The sequence below is a fragment of the Botryllus schlosseri genome, chromosome 9 (assembly GCF_051294905.1).
Source record: "Botryllus schlosseri isolate E-star chromosome 9, Bs_hap1, whole genome shotgun sequence".
Lineage (NCBI taxonomy): Eukaryota > Metazoa > Chordata > Ascidiacea > Stolidobranchia > Styelidae > Botryllus > Botryllus schlosseri.
In genome coordinates, this window is record NC_137244.1 from 10,073,106 (window position 1) to 10,086,063 (window position 12,958).

General features: G+C 40.3%; 2 protein-coding genes across 2 annotated transcripts in view; both read left to right on the top strand.

Moving 5' to 3' along the window:
• The window catches only part of LOC145446037 (uncharacterized), a 96,196-nt gene that overhangs the window by 28,781 nt on the left and 54,457 nt on the right, over positions 1 to 12,958 (top strand). The gene's annotated exons all lie outside the window — the stretch shown is intronic.
• Positions 1 to 12,958, top strand: part of LOC145446043 (uncharacterized) — a 43,635-nt gene that overhangs the window by 17,589 nt on the left and 13,088 nt on the right. The gene's annotated exons all lie outside the window — the stretch shown is intronic.

Genomic DNA, 12,958 nt, shown 5'->3' on the forward strand with positions numbered 1-12,958 from the left:
TTTGATAAATAGATCAAGTATAGTCCAAATCTAAGAATACTATGAATACTAAGTGCATGCAGACATATGCCGTTTGACTGATAAAATTTATACATCTATGTATTAGTTGCTGACTTATACATAAAGAGCTAGACTTTTATCGTTTTAATTAGCATCTTTATAATACCGGATGGGATACATATCGTGTTTGAAGGATTCATACATGTTAGAGAATATCCGTGACTTGTCTGTGCTATAAAATCTTATAACACATGAAAAAGGAAGGATATTTCGAAATAAATACTTCCACGTTAATTGTACAGTGAGTATTCAAAGGTATGCCACAATGAAACAATTTTACATGCCATGGTGACAAATATTTTTGCGCATGTTTATTGGTTATATGAAAGTTATTAAACCATCCCTGTGACATATAATTTTCGAAGTAAACTTGTTGTACTGTTGGAGTCGGAGTTGGAGTCGGCGTCGGAGTTCGAGTCGGAGTTCTCTGAGTAAAATAGTTGGAGTCGGAGACATAGTCGGAGTCGGGTTGGGACTTTGGGATCAAATTTGAATTCCCGGGATCGGGCTTCCCTGGGAGTTTTGATTCTCACCGGGATTAGAAGTAGTACAATACTCATACAAGCTACACAAACAACATTTATTCCTTGTAATATTGACGCATAAACATGAAAGCATCACGAGTATCATCGTTTATGGACCAGGGGTCTCAAACTCAAATTTGCTAACTGGCCAATTTCGTAGTTTCTGATGTCGCGGCGGCCCGCAGCATCAAATTGGTGTATAACATGAATTTCCAAACAGGCCTTATATGACGGACCTTGAAGACGGGCATTCCATACACATTGTGGAGATGTGATTCACTACTGTAATATTCACGTTTGCCACGAAAAAATCATATTTTTAAATATTTTGGTAAAAATATTGTTGTGCTTGGCATAATTTGGCGAAATAATGAGTTAAAGACAGTTAGACAGCATGCCAGACGACAAATGCATCATGTCATCATAAAAGCTGACGCGTTATAATTTCGCAGCTAGCGGACCTTGGACATGTGATAGCGATTCAGGTTTTTGGAGTGGTTTTAGAATGAATTTTAAGTTCTCAAATCCGAAATAAGATATTTTTCAGTTAAATATTGTCGAGTACTTGAAAATTCAAAATGCCGACGCGGGCCGCGTATTTGAGACCACTGTTTTAGACAATCAGCCGAGTTTGTGACACTGCTTTAATATTAAAAAAAGAAATATGGCGCTACGTAAGCATTGGTAGATGTTGTTTACAATTCCCGGGATTTCATTAGGATTAATCCCGGGATCCCGGAAACGGGATTTCCCGTGGTCCCAACGCTAAGTCGGAGTCGGAGTTCGAGTCGATAAATTCACAATGTCTGGAGTTGGAGTCGGAGTTTGAGTCGGTGGTAAAATTTACGGTCTTGTACACCAGGCCAACTTTCGTCATTCTTTTTCCGCAGCTGCCGACTTGTAGCACGGCCACTTCAAGGCTTTTATACGACAAATCTTACACGGATGAGATGGCGAGGAGGAGCTTAGGTAAACCCCGAACACTTAGGTAGGAATTTTTGAGTCGACCTCGGTCGGACTAGAACCCGCAACCCCATTGGTGTAGCAGCTGTGGATTATATCACTACGCTAACTCGCCAGCGGAGCAGACGGTGATGCGTAGTATACTTCGTGGCCTCAGCTTCACCATCAATATTGGTGTCCACATTGGACGCAATATAGTGTTACTTTATTTAGTGCAGGTGTGTCCTTGACGAGTAGGGCGCATCGAGACGGCGTAGTAATGCTGATCATACATGAAAAATGTTGTGAACAGCCTATTGTCTGCTCATTGTGAATCATAAACGGTGACATGAAACAATTAGGTGTTGAGGTGGTCTTATGCCTAACGTACCGCAATATCCTAACTCAGTGGTCAGGAACCTTTTTTGTCCAAGGAGCCATAGTGGCCTTATTTTTTCCATTTTACCTTCCAAAGAACCATACATGTCCATCAGCTGTTATATACGTCACAATTGAAAATTCCTGACGTCACTGTAGCACTAATTCGAACTCCCTACACGGGATTCGTCGTGTGCGCTATAGTTTCTCCGTAAAAACTCGAACTAAACATGCTGGTTGACCTTCTTGAGAATGCGAAACTTGAGCTACGATAACGCAGGTTCGCCGCGATGCTCCTTTTAAATGAGAGAATCCATGATCACATGCGTAGGCAACGTTGCCAACTGCGGGACGGCTCTGGGAGCCAAATTTCTCGTAAAATCGTACCAAACTGACTGAAAAGGTGCCAAATTGTATTTAGTCTTCAATATGGCCTTATATATAAAAAGAAATGATCTTCAACATTCCAATAAAACTTAACTTAGGCTGCAAAAGGAAGATCGTACATCAAGGTGGAATCCATTTTGCTCTGCATAGGATTGTCAAGTTAAGTTACATGTGTAAAAAGTCCATAAGTCTACAATAAAAGCGGTACACACGCGAACTAATCAATTAATCCAATGGATCAGCTCGCTTAGCGGCATCACAAATTATTATATGCCTTACTGACCTAGTCTTGACCTGAATTCATATGTCCAAGAAAGGGGGAGCGTGTCTCGTAGCCTAACTGGTGAATGATAGTTTGCATTGCAAACTGGTTTTTGACATGGATAGGACAGCAGATAAAATGACATGAGAAATAATGTTTCTATGTACGGTGATGCAAGATAACCATAGGACGCCTACTGTAATTCCATATTTTTTTCTAATTTTTACAGCAAATACTTCCGCAGGTACACGAGTAAACAGCACTTAAAACTGATTTAATACGCTGTTTTCATTGGGATAGTTGAAGAACGACGAAAGGGCCAAAATAGTTCTAACGTGCGAGATTCAAATTTCCGGAGCCAGCCAACATAAAAATGAGCTAAAATTCACGAATTTGGCTTCCAAATGCGCCAATTGGCAACACTGTGCGTACGTGAAGTGAAACCTGGTCACTACAGCAATCTACTCCAATTTTGAAACTTTCAATCAGTATTGGTATTTTCTATTGATGTTCAGGAATTACTAGATTTTGAACATTTTCTCCAAAATTCACACACTTTACAATATTTTGTTCGAAAATAAAGCGCGAAACGAGAGGTAAGGCACAGACGGGCCAAGCCACACCATTGATAACGCAATTCATCGTAAATAGCTTAGAAGTTATTATAGCTGATATTAATCCAATGTAACTGTTGGCTGTTGCACTGCACTGATTCCGAAATCTAAATACTGATCGACTTTTCAATTCTCAAAGTATTCGGCGGTAACATATAACGTTGTGCCACACGCCCATTTTATCGCCGGTAGAGCTACGGCGTTACTTTTAACTCGAGTTTGTAATTGTGAATGTCACGTCCGCGACAGTTCATTTCACGCCGTAGATCAGGAAGACAATGTATATGAAAACTGCGTTGCCATATTGGTGTCGCCATGTCTGCTATTCTCTTTGATCAATCGCGAGAATAATTATTCTGGTCGTGATGAACATTTACTAACAAGTCGCTGCAATATTGATCAATTCAGTACAAAATTAAAGACATGGCGAAGAGCCATATCTGATGCCGAAAAGAGCCATATATGGCTTGCGAGTCATAGGTTCTCGACCACTGTCCTAACTGAAGCAAAACTGCGTGGGCATTGGTTCTTATATCAAGAAGCGCATGATGAAAATTGTGATAGACAACATAGTTAGAATAAAGCAACATGGTGTATCGCCAGTTCATTTTTTTCCATCTTGTTTGATCTTCTGTTAGTTTTAATTAATTGGCTCTTCATGACCATTTTACATGTTCAATTTCGGTCTAGGTTGTCCAGGTCAAGCTGGTTGTTTGATTGAATGATCGCTACAAGTCGTCTCGGCTCTTTTCTATCGAGTCATTTCATCGCACTCTTGGGATGTGGTGAAATTAATATTGAATGAGTAAGCCTAAAACGTCATCGCGAACGCGTAGCCCACCTAATTCGGCCAAGTCAAGGTCGGATTGCGCCTGGTCATGGAAACATGGCCGACATGTACAACGCATGCGTCATGGCCTTTCGGCCGTCCGTCCGTCGGCGGTGCATGGAAACGAAGTAATTGTGTTGTTCGTAATTATGATGCTGTCACAATGGCTTCGTCAAAAATGTGGATCGTGAGCCATGCGCTCCTTTTTCTCCCTCGCGACATTCATTTATGTGCAAATGTATGTTTATCAGACATTAGCAAGATGCGCGATTGATTGTTGCAAATTTACGCTGATTCATTCCACTTTATTTATAGAGTAGAATTGGAAAGAACCTTTTCATTTCATTTTCACTACATGTGTGTATGATAAATTATTGTCACGGCTCTGGCAATAATGAAAATGCGCTCGATACCATTCGTAACATGATTCACACCGATGTTGCTGTGATGAGTGTCCTATTATAATAGGGTTATCATATTTTGGAATCGGGAAAGGTGGACACTTTTAGCAAATCATAAAAGTGGATTGACGGAAATCGAAATTGCAATAATTACTGGAAATCTTGTTGTGTTGATTAAAACAAGGTCATCAGATCGACTCGATCCCCGATTTACCTACTTTTTACATTTATACTGTGTTGTTGATTAAATAAACGGTCAACACTTTCATTAGACTCCCGAATGACCCGCTCAAACGTCCGTATTACCCATTTCACATCATTAGAATCTGTAACGGATGACGTATGGTAACCCTATATTATGATATGTTACAGAGTTGGTCACATTTCATCAGAGCTTAGGCAACGTTTATCGAGTTTGCAAGTACCTCTCATTACATCCCGTATTGTGACCCAAAAAATCTTCGTTGATGGCCTTCGGAGCCTACGCACACTCATACGGTTTCGTTAGTCGTATCTGCTACTGCGCTTGAATACGGGATCGTTATCTCGTTCTAAACCAGTGGTTCTCAAACTTTTTTAGACATGGCCCCGTTTGTGATAGTGGAAAATTTCAGCCGCCACTTATCGTCCTACCTCAAAATGCAACCAGATCGCTAGCAATCCCATCATATAGTTTGATGGCATGAAAGGTTTTGACTGCTGGTGAGAGGATTCTCGAATATGATATTCGGACTATGCGAAGAGCAATAACCATGATTTGAAGGTAAATCTCGCAGAGCGCGAAAAATATTTTCAGGTGACCGCAGCTTCGCCCCCTCTTCAGGTGCCTTCACGCCCCCCAAGAGAGGAGCGCCCCCTAGTTTGAGAACCACATCTCTAAACTGTTCTCTGACGGAAACAAGTGATTTTATTATTGCCAAACAGAAGCGCGTCATATTATTAGCAAAAGTCTCGAAAATTAGTGTAATTATGGACAAAGCAAGTATCATCTCAGTTTTGTGTTGAATTTCCGTTTTTACTGCCACCTCGACACGGCAAATAATAACAAGTTGAAATTCCGAGAATTTCGATTTTATTTCATTAAACTAACAGCTGATATATCGAGGTATGAATACAGAACACGAGCGTGAACTGAACGTTCGTACCATCGCCTGTGCCCATATGTCAACAACATACGTGGGGTGCAAATTGGCGTTGGAGCAAAACAATACGTCTGTACATTTGACATTCTATTAATAAATCTTTGTTAGCTGCGTGGAAGTGTGTTAATTGTAAACATTCTTTCTAGCACTATATTCCCCACCACAGTGGATATGCCAATAGTCACCAAGGTTCGTGTACCTTGCGCTGAGTATTGGCAACGTGCAAGCTAGACAATTTTTACGGAAGAAACGGAAATGAAAGGAGCGTATTGTTTATACTGCTCTGCAGCTGGAAGTCGAAAGGATGGCTCTCGATGCTTCTAGTATCTGACATTTGGGTTAGACATCAATCTTGAATCTGCAGTTGTTGCGAGCAAGTTGAATCAGCATATAAGACGGCACAACAGCAGAACATGGTGCGAGATGACAGTATGAGCTTCCATGCATAGTATTAATCTGACTACCAATATTTATATATATATTGTTGCATGATATAACATCAAACAGGGCATTTGATTCGTCAGCTTAAGTTACATCCTTGTCTTGTCTGTGCTTATTTTAGCACACGCGCCACCATCGGGCTGTTTCGGAGCCTCTAGCAAAATTAACGTTACCTGAGTGCACCGCATAAGGTGAGATTGGTTTTATCATGATACATAGGTGAGGTGATTGGTAGGTAATCGACATATTAAAATGATGCTTTCAAAATGTTCCAGGGCATTGATACTGGATGCAAGTGACATGATGAAGTTTTAAGCACGACGAATATATTCCCGTTGACTTCTACGGGTTGCAGAATATTTATTAACCAGTCATATGGCGACATATGGATCATTCCGGAAAGTATTATCAATTTTGATGACACTGACTGCGATTTCTAGTCTTGCAAAAGGTACAAGATATGGTAACGTTCTTACTGTACGTAGTTCTATGTAAGCAACTCAGCTATTCCTACCGTTTTACGCTTCATCAAGTTCCGCCGCACAATATAGATGGTTACTCGATAATAACAGCATGCAGGCCTGTCGGTGTTATATCAATGTAATGAGCGTTGAGCGATACCGTGGTAAGGTAAGAATAATGAATAACATTGATTTCAGGACTGCCACGATTGCTAAATGTAAAAAGACGCTTCCAATAAAAACCTAATAACGAATGTAGCTGGTAACCAAATACCAGTTGCGAATGAATGTACCGCTGTATATTAGTGCGGAACGGATCGACAAATTCTCCGGTCCGACTCCGATCAGGTTTTGCAATTCTCTGGTCCGGCTCCGATCCGGCTCCCGCCGAATCAGAAAAAAGTACTGATCCGGCTCCGGCCAAAAATGAAAAAATCCGGCTGGAAATCCGGCCCTACACGGTGCGGTGGTTCCGCGAATATATAAATATGGCTCATTTATTTTTGCACTCGCTTGGCGGTTACTTGCGTGCGGTTGGTTGGTAGTCATTTAGTTACAAATCTCATGCTTATCCATATGATTCTTGTCTTATCAAAAAAGTAATGATCCGGCTCCAATCCGGATCCGGCCGTATCAAAAAAGTTCTGATCCGGTCCTAGCTGGCTCCGGCCAAAATTGAAAAAATCCGGCAGGATATCCAATCCAGCTCCGGTCCATGCTCCGCACTACTGCATATGGGTTCACAACAGCATGAAATCATGTTGCGTGTGTCCGACCGATGCCGGTTAGGCCCACATGAGAAATCAGTCTACACAACCAGGGTTGCCAACTGTGGGAAGGCTTTGAGAGTCAATATAGTGCGAAACTGACTAAAAAAGCGTCAAATTATCTTAACTGTTCGAAATGACCATATAGCAGTGGGGAGCAACTTTTCCAGTTCGCTGGCAGGATATAGGAAAATGAAGTATTTGGCGGGCCAGATTCCTGAATCGATATATTAAACGCGTTTTTATCCACATGTACACGGATTATTCGTATTTAATTTTAATTTAAGTGTGAAGTTTAGAGACCAAAGCAGTATTCAACGAATTTGTTAACGTAATGTACTGCAATAGCTGTTGAAGTCAATGATACATCTGTGGTCGATGAAAGTTGTGAACAGGTTCTTCGAAATCTGGCCACATATTGGAGACAAGGAAAACAAAGAACTAAAGCATAACTAACAATCACTATTATTTGTGTCCGGAAAAAGATTGAATAACCTACAGTCACGATAATTTGACGTAGTAAGCAAGTACAATGGATAATTGCGGCGGACTGTGGCTGCGGGCGACACTATCATGGTCTTAAGAACTGCTTGGCACTCTTATCTTGAATACAGCCTGTTTTTCACGAGTAAAGAATGCTTGCAGGCAGAAATTGTTTTTGCGAGATGACACAAAGGTCCCGGAAGGTCCGGTTTGTCGAGAGCGTGAAAAATCCACATGTTCGTGTTGAGGCTTTTGCATGATTTTTTTTTTGAAAATAAGCTGCAAAGCGATCAAGGAGAGTAGGCACATTAGATCTCGCTACCTTATATAACGTTGCTCCAGTGTTCCATTTCTTACGAATTCTTATTTTCTGCCTCTTGAATAAATGAGATGAGCAATGAAAGTCAAGATACCATGTGTTCGGCTCTTCAGCTCAATCTATATTGAAAGTTCATAACAGTTCAATAACCTTCAATAAAAAATAACCAGCTTTTCAGACCAGGACAAAAATCAAAGTTTTAGTGGCATCTCTCGACAAAAGCCTAACACTTGAAAAAGAATGCATTTTTAAAATCACAGTAGTATGCTACGATTTTACGGACGTGCATTACATGCAGAACGCGCCCATCACGATTGTACCCAACACGAAACATGTCTGATGCATGCGTTTCAAATAGGGGTGATTTAAATATAGGAAGACGCCGCCCCTGAACTTCCTATTAGGTTCATTTGAATTACTCCCAGTCAGAAAAATTACCAATTATTTACGATTTTCATCCGCATTCATCCGGATTTTCATACCCGCCATTTGCACCACTTTCATCATTCAAACTGCTTTTTTTTTCATTCGCACATATGCGTATACCATCACACAGGTTGAAAAGCACTTGTCCACACCATAGGGAAGGGTGCAGATCAAGTCGTCGGCGTGCATATCCCGGGTACGGAGCTTTGTATGAAAGTGAATGGGATTACTAACATTTAAGTACCAAAAGGTAGCGATGGTCAATTTCGTGATTACAACACTGGTAGCCCAACAAAATCGTGCATCGTGCATGATACAATTTTCAATTTTAAAGTCTGAGGTAAAGATTCAGTCAATACATGAAATACTCTCATTGTAGTCTTAAATTGAGTTCATTGGGAAAACATAAAGCCTAAAGCAGGGGTCCCATTTCTACAGAGTCGCGGGACACTTTTCAAATTTCATAGATATCTTGACAAAATAGGCCACACTTTTATAGTAATCACGTTTCTTGTCACGTCGGTAAAACGATCTGCTTTCTAACATGGGACAGCCAAGGGCATAGTTCCAACAAAAGTACTGATTTATATTAAATAAATGCAAATTCGACAAAAAATATCATGGTCATCAATTTCATTTTATTTTGAACTAGCGTCGCACGATACGTGACAACGTTTTTCAGCGACTAATGAATCGAGACGGGGCTAGCGAGACACGGTACTACCTGAAAGACTATCTCCTCGTAAATCTTGATATTTTTGGGAAGACCCAAGCCGTTTTCCAAGCGTCTCGGTGTTAACAGTCTCTGGAACATTGCAGGTCAAGGCAATATGCCTATTCATATCAGACGATTCTTCATTGATGGAGTGCTGTTGCCGAAGACGTTTCAACTAGTGAGAAATAGTGGTGCTGCGCCCAGGAGAGTAGCTCCTTTTGAAACAACAACATCAACAATACTTCAAAACTGAAATCAATTTCGGTATTTTAAAATGCTTTACTTATCGTTCTTTCGAAATCTGAAATCAGATCGTAAGCCGGAAGATATGACTTCTCGGGCGCGTGTTGGTGACCCCTTTCGTAAATGCTAATGTAAGTAAGACATTGCTTACGCGAAATAAGCGGTTGCAACGCCTTTGCAGAAACCTACAACATTTCGGCACGTATGCTACGATTGCTGCCTATTCTAATCTACGGCGGCCGAACATAATTCATTATACTTCTTTTACTGGTAATTTGCCTAACTTTGCCTGCATTGATACCAGAGGTGGTCAGTAACGAATTACTTCTACTTTTTGGAAGTACTCAAGTAGTTTTCCTCTACTTCTGGTACTTACTGAAGTATATCTGATTTTCTCTACTTCTACTTCTACTTCGTAATATTTTGTGATCTACTTACTTACTTTTCGCTATTTTCAGTTTGTCAAGTAGAAGTAGTTTTATCCCCAATACGAAAGATAGCCTGCGGAATTTCGGGGCTGTTTTCACGTAGTATCAACATTTAATGTTCATAAAAGTCAAGTAAAGCCCAGAAATGTTGTTGCACTTCGCACATTGTAGTTATGGAGTGACAAATATGTTTTCACGAAAGTATTAGTGAATATAATTTAGGTACCGGTTTGCTTGGTTCCGCTAACACCGCATTGGCGCCCATATCAAATATTTCATCACAGTAAATATGGCTCACCATAACGTTTGAAACTACCGTTTCACAATCTAGCAATTACCAATCGTATCGTAATCTAGCAGCCCATGACGTATCCTGCTTATCTGGAAAATCCGGCTTTTTCTCACGTTACCCCTGTTTTAGCAGATCACCTTCGAAGGTTTATGGACAAAAGACATGAAATAGATTTTCCGCATTTAAGAAGTGGTATTTGTATTTCACTTTCATTTCCGAGTATCATACTTTGAGTTCTAATTACTTCCAGTTCTTTTGTCTGCAGAATATACATGTTGAAGCACACGAGCAAGTGTCGTAAATGCCTCTATTTTCCGAAAATAAAGCTGCATTAATTATAAATTTTAGTATCCACAATATTTGTTATTAACGTATACTAATCGCGCTATGTGTTGAAACCGGATCCGATACAACTTTTACGTATTGCTCTTCGCCTAAACTTGGGGCCTTATAAAATGGGGTGAGCGCCATGCCTTGATATTCTCTAAAATGGGGTCTTCTAGTAAACAAAGGGTTAGTATCGCATTTTCATATCTATACTATAATTTGGATCCCTTGATGCGAAAGAATGCTTATTCTGTCTAAAATTGATACCTTCCGGGATGCATCAATACGAATCAAGGTCTCTGCAACTTCCGCATAGCCCAATTTGCGGCTTTTGACAGTCCATGCGAACGAATTAAGACTGTTTTTTCACAACTACTTACTTACTTGAGTAGATTTAAAGTCAGTCAATTCTACTTCAAGTAGTTTAAGGTGGCTTATGGAAGAAGTACTTCTACTCGTACTTGAGTCGATTTGTTCGTCGCTACTTCTACTTCTACTTGAGTAGCTTTCTTGACTACTTTGTCCACCTCTGAATACTCGAGGAAAGTAATATATACCGGGATGTACTTGCATCAGTAGATAGCTGAATCAATTTCTTCATTCAGTTGAAAAAAATATTTGGATGCTTTACGGTCAACATCGTTGTGGAAAATGAGGGAATTCCATTTCAAACGTTTAATTCCAAATTTTGAAATATGCGACTTTTAGTTTAACTCGAAGCCGGCAAATTATGAATTTCTTCGGTATTCAAGGTAAAAGTACGAAGTCATGAGCTATTTTATATCAAATCATATCATATAATAAATTGATATCACGAATTTGTCTCTTGGTAAACTTCGCTTCCGGTATAAACTTCGCAAGCGGCAACTATCGCATACATGTATGCATACACAATACGTTTACCTCTGCTGACGAAGCTATTTCTGAAATGGGGAATCAGCATAATGCAGGAAACGACTATCGTCTGCATCATCATTTAAATACTTTTCGGTATGATGCAAAGTGTGCAACTAGTATTGTGTCTCGCAGTGTGAGCGAGGACGCCGAATAGATATGATGCCCAGCCGGGTTTTTAGTTTAATCATAGTCTAATTTTAATCTATAGTGAGAATATCTTACGATGTGATGTCATAACAGATTGGCAATTTTTATTGCTTGCAGTGTTGCACGGTTCAATGCGCGGCGTCTAGCCTCAAGTCCGTCACAAGCAACGTTTGGTTGGAGCCCCATATAACACCCGTAAAGAGCGGTTATGGGGTTCGAAAGGGTGATGATTCGCTATATGGTCTTCGTTTTTTTTCAAGTTGGCTTTAATTTTGAAGATAATCCGAGTAGCTATTTTGACTAAAATCTCACATTCCCGCAGTATGGGCTGGCTAGATAAAAAAAACAGCTCCGTCGAATTATAAAGTTCAGAAGTTCACTCTAAGGAATACAATAATAACAAATATCTTACACTAAAGTTGTTTCCAATACCATTTGCGCCTGTGAGCAATTTAGGGAAGTTTTCCGTATCATCTGTCCTGGTAATATTAATATTATTAGTATTATCAATTCAAGGCATTTCAGTGACGCTTAAAGCCTTTTTTTAGGCATTGTGCATTACGACATGGATATTGTACAGTTCAGTGTCATTGCCCTTTTAGTATCTTTCAGTATCGTTGACATTTGCATCTTTCTGCAATCGCTTCGCAATCGTCACTTTAATTTCCCTCTCCCATGCACTCGACTTCGGGTCTCGGATGACTACTTTTTGCAGCGTGGCAACATCGGTGCCGCAGCGCCTTCGATTTACACACTGCGCCACTCGCTTCCCCATCTGTCCTGATATCTTTTTTTGTTACTTTGATGCTTTCGTGGAACCCTGCCCTTTGAACCTCACACTGATCGCCAAGACTATCAGGAAATATTTCAAGATGGCTCAGGCCACGTTATGCCACAATGCTGAAGTGCAGGCCGACTTTTAAAACTTCATCAAATGTATCAACTGGACAACCTAATGCCAATATAATTATATAAAATCAATATATTCCGCCCCTTTGCCGACGGTTTCGACGAGGACGTGCAAGGGAATACAAGCTTGCGCCCGAACGGTCCAGGCTAGACCAGACGACTCATTCTTAAGGCGGTTTCTATACTCGCAACATATATTATGATACAATGATAGATCCCGTATATGCCTGCCGCATTTTTTACATTAAACAGAGATGCATTCTTTATATCAATTTCGTTGTTGTAAATAATTTATTGGTTGATTAACCACATTGTGCTGACAAGTTACATATAGTGTATTTAGTTCTCGCCTTTCATGATGCAAGCGCCATGCAGAGTGGTCCGAAGTTTGAATGCACAGAATTTCAGCCAAAGATGTTTTCATGCCGTGAAAGTGTAATATATGAAAATGCTTCGCAATGCACAACTAACCAAGGCTCGTTTGTCAACTCGAACCTCTAAATTGCTGAGGTTCACAGCACACACCGAGCGAGAACGTCAACCTCACGTTCACACCATCCCTGA